This window comes from Stegodyphus dumicola, chromosome 9 (assembly GCF_044657685.1).
Source record: "Stegodyphus dumicola isolate Sdum_Otavi_A_Nest chromosome 9, ASM4465768v1".
Classification (NCBI taxonomy): domain Eukaryota; kingdom Metazoa; phylum Arthropoda; class Arachnida; order Araneae; family Eresidae; genus Stegodyphus; species Stegodyphus dumicola.
In genome coordinates this window covers 149809534-149823275 of record NC_140776.1, presented here as the reverse complement: position 1 = coordinate 149823275, position 13742 = coordinate 149809534, and the positions used below count along the sequence as shown (strand labels likewise).

Below are 13742 nucleotides of genomic sequence, written 5' to 3'. Positions count from 1 at the left end.
CAAAAGAATTTGCCATCATATCTCAATTAAAAAATCCGCAACGTTGTAACAGAAAAATAAACATTAAAGCTAGGCCGACCCCCCCCCCGTGGCCAAAAACATAAAACTATGACACCGTCTGTTGAGTTTAAAATTGCAAAATAATCAATAATCTTTCTCTAACATGAAAACTTCACAACTCTTAGAAACAATATACCTTCCCTAGAAATTAGAAATGCTTTGTCTCAGTGAACATGTTCTTACACGTGAATGCATATCGCTTCATAAACAGAAATAATTTCTAGCACTTATTATATTAAATTCATTTTTATTTCCTGTATTTGTATTGTATTGCCAAGCGCAGAATGGATCTTCCCTCATCTTCTTTAGCTGTCACCTAATAAAATTGATTATAACATAATCAACCACAGTTTTCTTTAAATTGCATGAACTTTCCATCTGTAATTTTCAAAGACGCTGGAAAAGATAAAAGACAGTTGTTTCATAACTTTCTAATGAAACTTAACTTTTTCCTCCTCATTGTTATTTTTTAATATTTATTTCAAATTATGTTTGTTTTTATTTATTTATTGCTATTTTCTATGACATAAATGACTGTAAAACGGATATCTTAAATATGCAAAAAATACAAAAACATAGATTCTAAGAGTTATTCAAGATTCGATTTTTAAATTTTTTTTAAACAATATAAAGCTAACGTAATTTTATAAATATGTAAATTGTGCATTAAAATGAATTAAGAAAAACAGAGAAAATACAGATTTAGTAATTTAATCAATAAAGACAATTCCCGTATTTCAGTGTTTCTACTTTTCGAGCTTTTTAGTATTATCATATAGAGTACACTCAGATATGCACTTTAAACTAATTTAATCTAAACATATGAAAAAATGATAATTTCGAGAAAATATTTGATGTTCACACATTGAATTCAAAGAATAATTTTGCATATATTTGCTCATATTGTCCCTAAAAACGAGTGCTAATTTAATTCTATATAGTGCACTCTGATATATAATTTTGCAGAACAAAAGTAGTATAGGCATATAAGAGAGAACATTGATTACCTTATATTCTTCGAAGCCACTTGTTTCAAATTTAAATGTGTAGTTGGCACTTTTTGATGTTTGGTAGAAAACGCCACGGTACGAAAGTGCAGGCCGCTAAGGCATTTTCCTGCTTATCTCTACATATAGTAATAGAAGAGTCTGTGAGATTCGTTTGTGCTGCGCGTAAGCTAATAGACCGAAGGCTACGAAATTTGGTATAAGTGCATCTAGACAAGAGCCAGTGCACCTCGAAGCGATTTTTTCAAAATTCGAATAATATATTTTTTTTAATTTTATCTTTTCGATTTTATCGCATCATTTTTGAATAGTTTCATTCTTTTAGAAATGTGGTTTTGGCAACAGGTTTTCATTCAGTTATATACTGGACTGCTGAAAATCAGCACTGTTGCCACTGGGAAAAATGAGGGAGAATTCTGTGCAACTTTTAAATTTAATGTTTCTCTTGGATACTGGACGATTGTTGAGAGAAGGCTATGGTAAGTTGATTAATTTTATTTATTAGGATAATTAGTATTTGTATTAAAGGATATTGCCTATTTCATTATAATTTTGTTACATGTAATAGTTTTTTATTTTTTTTTTATTTTATTTATTTATTTATTTATTTTTTATGAAGTTGTTTTGCAGAGGAAATTCTGCGCAGTTTTTAAATTTAACGTTTGATGTTCCCATCAGGCATTTTCCGGTACATTTAAAAGCCAGACGAAGGCTGGCAACGTAGCTTCTAGTATTTAATATTATATTTAACTAATTAACTGTTGTTGTAGTTTTTAAACTTCAGAATTCCTAAATATTCAGATTAAAGAATTACGCAATCTAGTTACTTAATATAATTAAATAACATTACGCCTCAATAAGCGCAAAATTTTTTTCTGCGATTTTTGCTTTTATATTTGTTCCAAATAAACAACTAATCCAGCTAATTCATGGTCCAATTAAAGAAACATCTGCCTTTGTTTTCTAACAATATTAATGGAAATAAATTTGTATTACACATTTTACTACACTAGAAAGTATATCGAAATGGAAAAAAATAATTAACTAAAAATATCTTTATACACTGATTCGTCAGCATTAAAGTTGGAATTGCAGAAAAATATGATATAATTTCATAACCATGATTTAAAAAATCACCCCTAATTTATAAAATTTAATTTTGATTAAATTCTTAATCTTCATACAAGAATTAAATCGAGTACAAAACTTGTCCATTGTAATGACATAAAAACAATTATCATTCGGACACTTATAAAAGTCATAATCATAAAAGTTTAAAATATTCTTTGTTACAAATTTTTACTAGAAAAACGATGGAAAGACATAAGGAAACTCTTCTTATCCAAATCTATCAGAAAATTCATAAAATCGCTAAATGCCCAAGAAAAGTGATGATCTGTTCAACTGCTTCCGCATTGCAAATGAGAAAACCGACATTTCAGAAAGTCTTCTAAACGGACTTCATGACATCGGAGTATTTTAAAGGCCATATTAAAATCGACGACCTTATTTTTTTCATCTCATAATAAAAATGTTAACTTTTCAGACAATACTTTTCTGCATCTGCGTTAGCTCATTGAGTTACCCGAAATTAATCAGCAGTTAATGCCACAGGACACTAACAAGGGTAATGTAAATCCATGGTATCTCAGTTAAAAACGAATCTGGTAGACATTTTGGATTAAAAATTGTTGTTACAAAATGCTTATTTTCCCCTCAATATATAAGGTTTAGCATTACATGTAAGTCTCTCTATTCATATTTAAAGGAATTTCGTATTACATAAAACATAGCCAAATACACAGGATGTTAATATTTTTAGAATGATTTCGATTAAGAAAAAGAGTATTCTAAAATAATCATTTCAATTAGAATTCATTACTTTGAAACAATTTTTCATTTGCTTTGTAAATAGCGTCTGCTTGAAAATGTAAATACGTTTTGGATCGAAAGAGCTTTAGCTTCGGACAGAGAAATACTCTTATTTTGCAATGAAAAGGTTTGTGAAAACATTTACAATTCAAATGAAAAATAAGTAAACTTATTCATTATCAAGAAAAAAAAAAAGAAAAAAAAAACTCGTGAAACTATTTTTACAAGATAAAAAAAGCAAATACAAGTACTCAAAGAGTTTACGCATTTTTACAACTGAAGTATTACTGATTCAGATATTTTTCTACAATGAAAAAGAAACCCAGCGATTCAAAGAACAATTCCCAATGTGTTCAGTTTCCCTATATTGATATTAAGGTATCTGCCTACGTTAAAAAAACGATTTCGGCGAAAAAATTCGATGTTTTTTAATTGCCTAGTTTGAAAGATCAGTTTTGTAAGATTCCGAAAATGGTTCATTTTTACGTTTGTGATAATTGGAAGAGAAGATATAATTAATTGCACTGGAAGTGAAAGCAGAAAGACCGGAAGTGCCATTTAAAAGGCTCAACTTAAAGGTAAACAATGTTGTTATCCGTGTTTTTTTTTACCTGTTTGTGTGTAAAATTGTGCTAAAACATTTCGTTTTAATTCTGGGTACTTTTTTTGTTTCTGGTAATAATTATTTGCCTTAATTTTTTGAACTGGGACTGGCAACATTGCAGTTTTTTGAACTGGGTCTGCCAACATTGCGATTAGGTATAAAGACTATGTTGCTGGGTGCATATATAGTAGTTTTAATTTTTAATTCAGGGTATCTTGGATTACTTCCTGTGTTTAAACATTTAGGCATATCAATTGAATAAGAAATGATTAAAAATTACTTTGGAATTGATAACGAAAGAATAAAGAACTCGAAACGTCATTCGTCACTCATTTCGAAAATAGCCAGAAAAAAATTAAAATCGAATAGGAAATCAAAATTACTTAAGAATAAAGATATGGGTGAGATGTACAAATGTGGAGAATTTTAAGTGTGTAACTACAACAGAACAGTTTTTCTGTTAATGTGAAATCTTTAAATGCGTTTTCTGGAAAACTAATTTTTCTAGTGTTTTTACATACAAAAAATGTAATTACTCAAAATGTTCCAAAGGTATCTCTATTAAATTTCGCTAAAACGTTTTCTATATTATTTACTAGGTTTTAAGCTACAATCTAAGTTATATTTATTAATTTGATTGTTTTATAAGTATTTCTATATAAAACGATAAGAAATATTTTACAAAAAACTGTGTTTTTTCATGTAATTACACATATTTTAGTAAATTTTAGAAATATCATAAACATTTTAGTTCATAACACAGATGAATGTCGTAATAGTATACAGTATAAATAAAATTCAAATACATGCTGTGGAAAAAAATATACGACATTTAACGTAAGTTTTAAATTCTCCTAAAAATGTGCATAAAATTGCATATATTTCAAAAATTTATGAAAATATTCCTAAAAATTTACCTATTTTCATGATTTGATATCATATATTGACTAAATAAATATATATTTCATCAGAATTCTATGTTTTTTAAAAATAAAAGTGCTCCGAACGTAGGCAGATACCTTAAACAAAATTAAAACCAATATTTTTAAGGTTAAAAACATATAAATTAGTTAAAATGCATAATCTTTTGTATGTGTATGAAAGCAGATGGTGATATAGCGTACTTTAGGAAAATTGATTAGCCGGAGACAGAGATATTTAATTATAGCGATTTTGATGGACCATGCATTCTTTTAAATGGTTATAATTTTTAAAAAATTGGTTTACTGTCACAAAAGGAAAGAAACGGCCTACGGATTACTCAGAAGGATTCAAACAAAGTTTCAATGAAGGACTTATGATTCTTATTTGTTTAGTATGCAATGAGGCTTTCAATTTAAGAGAAATGCGTAAAATATTTTAATATCCAATTTTATTTTTTACCTACAGAGTTCTTAAGCAGCCTGGCACTATCAGGATAAGACCACCAATCATACTTGCAAATCTATGGCTAAATTTAATGCAAATGTCCACGAAAGAGATAAATTTGCTTTGTAATTGTGTTTCAGTACGAAAATTTGTATCTCAATGAATTTAAAAATACAATAATAGAAATGAGAAATGAAATAAATTTTCGAGTATATTACACGGCATACGCTCCGCTGTTTGCTTTCTTGCAATTATAATTATTCTTTTTTTTTTATTTCAGTACTAAAGCTTTTTTGAGGGATATAAATAACTATTATACTCATATCTTATAAATAGCAATGAAACCATTATTTATACATTAAAAATTTTATTAATAGTAACGTTGCCATTAAGAAGTATGAAAATACCTTTGCACACAGCGATAATAAATACTAGAATTTAAAATCTAAATTAAAAGATGCTATGCGCTTAGCAATAATTCATCGACTTTTGCAGCCACCATTTAGATTTTTTTTTACCCTTTAGCAGAAAACAAAAATTCGTGATGATGATTTAAAACTCATCTAAAAAAATGTAGAGCAGGGATTCTCAAACATTTTCTTGCATCGACCCCTTTTACAATAAAGGTTTCCTTCATCGACCCCCTTTATATTTTTTCTCTATAATATACAGTATACAACATGATCATAGTATAAATAATTGCACGACTATATCTTAAAGATAAATATTACAGACGAAAGTTTTGAAAAAAATAAAAGATTTTTAAAACTTAATTAGTTTAAACTTGACTATTATTTACAGGTTTATTAGACTAAGTAATTTTATTATTTTAAAAAATTATTTTTATTACTTTTAAAAACATTATTATTTTTTAAAATCATTTTTATTACTTTAAAAATATTTTTTAATTATTTTTATTACTTTTAAAAACATTATTATTTTAAAAATCATTTTTATTACTTAAACAAAATATTTTAAAATTATTTTTATTTCTTTTAAAAACATTATTATTTTTAAAAAACTTTATTCTTTTTAAAATTTCACAAATATAAACAAGATTTCAAGCAAAACATCACAAATTCTAATTGCCCAAAACTTCGATAATGAATGCGATTGTTTATGGTTGAAGTATGGACGCATTTTTTAAAAAATACATTTGCCTTAAAATTGCTGAACTTAATTCTTAACTCACCTCGATCAGAAATATTTAACCTACTTAGTATTTACCATAATAAGTTATTCTTTCACTAAAATCTGCTTCCACTAGGTAAGAAGGGGGAAAGGTCAATAATGTTGCCCTGGTAACAACTTTAATTTCGGGGTATCTCTCTCGAATGACTTTTAAATTTCATAGCTTATCGTGCTCATATGTTTATATCATTGAATAAAATTTGATCGATTTGTATGATATGGCATTATATCAATAAACGATCCATTTTCTTATTATTATCTGACTTTTTTTTTTAATCAGTGGGATTTGGATTAAGGATATTCGGCTCCTGACACGCAATAGACCCCTTAAAATTTCATCGACCCCAGGGCTGCATAACTATACGTTTGCAATCCATGATGTAGATGTTATCACTTTAAAACTTTTTTAAAATTGTATTTCAGAATATGTTTGTTTTTACATTAGTTCTCGGCTTTTTTCCCACTCGATACTATAATCACTCAGTATTAAAGGGGCTCATACAACTTAAACCCCTCATGATCTTCGAATATATGACTGTTGCAAGAATTGGGATATTTTATTTATTTTAAAAACAATTACTTCCAACCTTTTACAGCTGACTATATAATATAGTTGCTTTAGAAACTAGAAATCAGAAAGTTTGTGTTGCCACAAATATTTTTCTAATTTAATCCGCTTAGTGACAAAAGTTTCCGTCATGTTTCCACCTTGCGCGCATGATATTTTAAAAATGGTTAATGGTGCATACTTGAAATTTAATGGAATTCTTTATATGGGCACTATTTTCTAACTGAACCAAAAATTTGACGAATATTTTAGTATTAAAAAATTTATTCACGAAAACATTACACGTTTTTTTAATAAAATATATTTTATAAACTCAACTCCGAATAAAATAAAAATTTAACATTAAATTCTTAGAATTTTAGGTTCACAATAGTTTCCAAATTTTATAAAAGCTATGTATTAAATATGGAATTAAATTATACAGTAGAATGTTTTAAACTGTGCGCGCAAAGTGGAAACTTGACGAAAACGTTTGTCACAAAGCGGATTAAATTATAAAATTATTTGTGGCAACACAAACTTTCTGATTACTATTTCAGATAGCAGCTATATTATGTAATCAGCTGTAAGGAGTTTGAAGTAATTGCTTTTAAAATAAATAAGCTATCCCGATTCTTGCAACAGTCAGATATTCGAAGATCTTATGGGTTTTAAGGTGTATGAGTCCCCTTAAAATATTCATACGTGTATTTTAATTATATCTGCTTTTCAGTACGCTAAGTTCCATATACACAAGCGAAATCAAGCAAGCGAAATCTGTATGCGAATTTTCTGTACTTTTGCTACAATAATTACGTTACAGATTTAATGATTTATGAGAAACATGCTGAATAACGCCTACATAGTTTTACTTCATTCAACGCAGAGCATTTGCTGATCGAGATTGGAATATTCACCATTCTATGCGTTTCACCATATACCTCTTCCAAATGATAAAAACCGAAGAAACTATTTTAAAATTTAACAGATTTCCAGCACGTTTCTTACTATTAATCTTCATTACATAATTAAGTAAATTTAAAATGTTAATTCATTTAAATTTTTATACGCAAAACTCTCAGCATATTGAAAGAGATTACACAATCTAACAGTCGCAATTAGTCGACCCTTATGAGGCGCCATGCTCAAATTAGGCTCATACGTTTTGCCTGGAGCAATGGGCATTAATGATGTCAAAGTTCTCGTACGTAGATTTCCCTTTTAACAGACCATGGGGAATGACATCGGAGACTGAAATTAGTCTAGCTAGTCGAAGTCGGTTAACATCCCTGTACTAAATCAGCACCGAGGGAAAATGTTCCGTCATTTGTATACTAACTACATCTCTATAGCAACCACAAACTACGTGGTAAAGAGACCAGTGTAATAGAATGGAAAATATATGATTCCAATCACTAGCTTGGCGACAGTTTTGTCGCCAGTAAATTTTTGAAACTGACTTCCTATTGCCATCTGAAGTACCACATGTGTAAGAGAATTATTTAAAACATTTCTGAATATAATTTATTACAAATATGCATCTGAAAATTTTCGTTTAAAAGACTATTAAATTAATTAAATTTAAAAATGTAAATAAAATTTAAAAAACATCAAAAGTTAAGTTTTTAAAAGTAAAGTTCTACTAATCTTAACTAATGAGCTTAGCTTTAAGCCGCCATAATTTTTCGTCATAGTAGGTACACAGCGGGGGGGGGAGAAAAGGACAGTTCTATATCTCCCGTTTTACTGCGCCGACTGACGAAATTCAAACTGTGTTTTTCATGTTTTGAAAGCGCGATTTAAGATATATATTAGATTTACACATAGCATTGTTCTATTATAGGAATTTTGACACAAAACCGGACTTTTTCTGAAATGACATGCCAATGTTTTTCCACATTTCGATTTTACGACCCAAATTATGCCAAACTGCCAAGATTTGTAAAAATCGCACGAATAAATTTTAAAACATTAGCTCTCAAAATTTTAGCTCCTCAATGTTAATTGAGTTTGGTATACATTTATAAATCTCTCTTTTTTTATTAAACTTATTTGATACTTCCTTTCACATTTCGAAATTTAGGTTCATTTAAAATAAAATTCGCTCGTCTTTTTTTTTTTTTTTTTTTGATTTATTTTTAAAATTTGCATTTCTAAATAATTTTTTATACATTTTTTGAAAAACATTTTGAATTATAATTTAAAAAAATTTAACATCATCTTCTTAACAAGTAGATGTGTTTCTAGGCACACCTGCAAAAAATTAGAGTTTCTCATTCAAAATTTGCTACTATATATATGAATTTACATAATGGGGCGTTTTAAAATTTGGCATATTTCTTATAAACGATTAATAAAGCCGAAAGTGCTTTAAGCACTTTGGATGACTTTTTTTCCGCTCGTCGACAATGAAACAAAATCTGATGTGTACACCACATGACTTCCTTGTTACGGAATATTAAATTATACGCAATTTTCTGGCATTTTATTTAAACTTATTAGATTGAATTAAGTCTACTTCGCCGACAGCGCATAAACCACAATAGAATAAATGCATTCTTTAAAATTCACTCTAGTATTTGTTTATCATAGCGACACTCTGGCGCTAGATTCACTTAATAGTATTAATAATTATATGACAGTTAACTTATATAATAATTATATAACGGAAACTAAGTTAACTGTTATATAATCCAATAATTATATAACAGTTAACTTATATAGAATTTAGTTCATATTATAACTCATAATGCACAAAATTTATATCATTTAAAGAATAGAATTATCTAATCGTTGCCACATGTTCTATTCAAATACTATAATAAAGCTAGAATGATGTATAAAAGAAATTAAGAAAACAAAACAAAAAAGAAACAGTCTTTCACAGACGATTGCGTATTTCTCATTGAATTAATTCAGTTCTCACTTCGCGAGAAGGCAAAAATGCATAAAAACTCAAAATATCTATATTAAAAATTACGAAGTAAATCTTAAACACTTATTTCCTCGAAAAAATTCCAGAAAGAATTAAGCATGATTTAATCGGCAATAATAAATGAATGCGTTATCTTTGTTGTTGCGAAACTAAGTTTCTCTAGATTGGCAACAAATCCACTAGTCTCCTGTTTCAAATGTAAACATCAATGGCCGCCATTAAAAAAAGGCTTAGCGGCACTTAGACAACTTTAAAATTGTTGATAATTCTGAAAATATTGCATACAGATTTACTAAAGCCATAAAAACCTTAACCGGAAGATAAAAACAACATAATACAATCATTTTTAAAGCAAAAAATGTACAATTTACAAATATATAAGAGTAAAGAAACTGAGATCACAGAGCCGGGTAACAGAGTGGATATATATATAAATATATCTATATACGTTTGGTGCGGCTGATATCAACCAAAATACGAGGTGCACATCTACATGTTATAGCAGTCCTATATACAAAATTTCAACGTTCTGAGGCTACTCATTTTGGAGTTATGCGAGATACGTACGTTCATACGTACATACGTTCGTACAGACGCCACGAAAATTTCTCTTCAGAATTAATTTTAAAGCAGTTTTATAATTTTTTTGAAGGAAAAGAGTATTTTATCCTGTCCTTACCTACAGATATCACACAAGAACATCGTTAAATTGCATTCGATAGCGGTCAAAATGGATATTTTCGTTGAAATATGCTGCCTGAAACTTTTCGCGATTACAATAATTCCTTTTTACTTCGTACAAGGAAGTAAAAAGGAAAGGAAAACGTGTTGTCATAAATTAAGAAGTTCGGCAAATGAATTATTCTTGGCGCAAAGTGAAAAAAATGCGCACGATAAATTTTTGAATTTCTCTGTAAATTGTGCACCAAATTTGACAAGATTTAATATTTAGGCATAATTTGAGTCATCGACTCGAAATATGGAAAAAATTGGCAAGTCATTTCAGAAAAAGTTCTGATCTTTTGTCAAAATACCTATGTTACAATAATGATATATAATAATAATAATAATAATAATAATAATAATAATAATTTATTCATTAAAGAACATTGATTATATTATCTCCTAAGATTACTTTTAGTAGAATTATCTTAAAAGAGTGAAATTGCGTTGTGCTAAATTGCGTCATGCTTTCCACTTTGCCACCTTCAACCCACTACTGTCTTCTCGGTCATCTACGCAGTACCGTAAGCTGTTAAAGTTCCAGTGCCTTCATCTACGCATTTTAAAATCATTACATATATATATATATAGCATTATTGTAACATTTCTAGATATGAAAAACGCAGTTTGAGTTTTGTCAATCGGCGTAGTAGAACGGGAGATATGGAACTGTCCCATTTTTTGTTTGCTCAACGTACATTGGTAGTTCGGTCCGAGGTTCGAATCCCGCGAACGGCCTGGCTACATAAGCGTTTTCGTGGTTTTCCCCACGTGTTATGTTTGTGTACGAGCCAATTTCGCTTAGAAGTCCTCCACGAAGGCATCACTCCCTTTAGGTCTTCGCGTGTTTTCGCGTAATCAAATAAACCAACCACTGGAATCGAGTCCGCGTCTTTAAACTGAGGGGCGGTATCTTTAATCCCGTGTAGTTTCCTCTTTTACAGACAGGTTACCTGCAGCTCAGTTTAGGTTAAAGTTTCGCAAATTATGATTACATATACCACTAATGGTGCATTATATTAGTTTCGGTGGCACACGTTTTACGCAAAAGATTTAAATGATTGTTTAAAGATTTTTTGTAAAATGGCACCCCTTTTGGAGCATGATGGTACACAAGTTTTTAGTCCAAAGGGATTCGAATCCCGAAGGACTATTAGTTTCGTTTTGGCATTTTGCGTCGGACTCATAAATGTCGGTTCACTTTTCAAACTGTTGCCACAAAATGTTAGAGTCCTGCATTATATTTGAAGAAATTAAATAATGAAAAATCTGCATAAATGTATGTATATTTCTCGTATTGTGATAAAACAACGGTACATAAAGTCATCGAATTTTGAATAACGTAATCCTCCAACGAATATGAGCATGTGGAAGACCAAATTTGAAATTTGTTTTATGATCGATTTCCTATTTTTTAAAACTTTGACGAATTTTTGATTAACAAACTCAAGGATTTCAAAGCAAGCAATGGCAACGTTGTGCAGAAAAAACATTTTTATCTCCAGCGCGTGAGTCTCTGTATCGGAAATTCTAAAGATATGCTCGTTTTAAAACTATTTTGCGATATTGCTGTTGCACTGGATCTTATGGTTTAAGTGCGAGGAACATGATATTTAATAAAGAAAGGTAACACACAAAATGTTAAAAAACGCCCCTTTGGACGTAATTTAAAATTTGAAACATTTCAGATTTTTTTTTTTTTTAATTCTCATTCATGTAGTACAAATTGTAAACGTATCAGAACACTTGACCTAGGTTAATGGCGTAGTAATATCAATAACAGTTTTTAGTTTGGGCATTGCAGTAGCAACGTTAGAATTTTCGTTTAAATTTTGAAAATTTTATTCAGCTTTCGCCTGGAATCAAGCTCGGATTTCATATTATCAAGCTGGTATGTTGACTACTATTTAACAAGAACGCGGAGGAGAAATGTCTTTAGTTTCCTTATATTCTTACAAAAAAAAAAAAAAAAAAAAAAAAAAAAAAAAAAAAAAAAATATTAAACGATCTGTATGTTTGCTTTTTTTTTTAGTGTGGTCAAAAGATGGCGCCACATATGTCCGAATTAATTTTTTATTAAATTATTATCTAAATTACTTAAGGAATCGGAGAAAATTATTTAGTATTAAAGAAATTATTTATTATATAGCAGCACAAAATAATTTTCTCTTATACAGCGTGTTTTACGCAGTAGCTTTCAAAAGACATAAAATTAATGCCACTCTAATAATAAATTTGGCATTTGACGACCACAATGATTGCATCCTAGTTATACAATCACTGTGGTAAATTGAATAGGGAAAAAAACTTTTAGATGGTGAAGACATTGAAGATTTATGTGAAATACAAGGCTCAATATTAGCTCATCTTAAATATTTCTAATAAGTAATCTTTATATTTCATAAAATCGATCGCAGATAGTTGTATGACGGCGAATGACTAGTATTGTAAAAACGTACAACTAACATACGGCTACTAGATTTAGATGGATTTATTCATAAGGAATCCCTCAGAATCAAATAATTCCTTTTTTACCTTGGAACAATTTAATCACATGAACAGCAGAATGAGAAAAAGGGTAGAAATTAAAGAAGTGAGCCCTTTTTAATTAAAAATTCAAGGCTTGCGCACGAGTACGCTCTGCGAACCGCCAGAATGCCAAATATGTGCCAATCTCTCTTTTGGTCAGGAATTTATACACACCAAAATGCCAACGAAATAAAAAAGGAAAATATTCTTTTAATAACAAAGAGGTTTGTGACGTCATTGGCAAAGGCTTCCCACCCTCGTTCGATCCCGTCTTTGTTCGGTTGGAAAATAAGATTGGAAAGAGGAGAAAGACGTTAGAAGGTCAATTGCGAATACTTGTTGCAGACGGGGAAGATATAGATTGGGGGCCCATGCTTTTTTTTTTTTTTTTTTTTTTTTTTTTTTTTTTTTTTTCAGGTGAGAAGAATTCGAGAAGTATTTGAATTGTATATAATTTGAAGAAAAACTTCACACAAATATTTTAACATCATATTCAACAATTTTTACAAAATTAGTATTGATAAATGTTATTAAAATTATTCACTATGCTTTAAGATTTTGAAATAAATGTTATAATGTTAATAAATAAATGTTATAATTAAGGTGTTGCCATCCTTAGCAAATGAAAATAAAACCAGCATTTATCCTTTCACCAACATTGTTCATTGACAATTTCTCTTTATCTTTATTTGGGTCAATCAGCGGCCGAGCGGTAAAGTCGCTGAACACTGGTAATTCGGTCCGAGGTTCGAATCCCGCGAACGGGCTGGCTGCATGGGCGTTTTCGTGGTTTTTCCCATGTGTAACGTGTATACGAGCCAGTTTCCCTTAGAAAGTCCTCCACGAAGGCATCCCTCCCTTAGGCAGATAGCCCTAGTGTGCTTTGCCATAATTAAATACACCACG

At 29.6% G+C, this 13742-nt stretch overlaps 1 long non-coding RNA gene across 1 annotated transcript in view; it reads right to left on the bottom strand.

Annotated features, from left to right (window-relative positions):
• The window catches only part of LOC146995512 (uncharacterized), a 269460-nt gene that overhangs the window by 186598 nt on the left and 69120 nt on the right, over positions 1-13742 (bottom strand). The gene's annotated exons all lie outside the window — the stretch shown is intronic.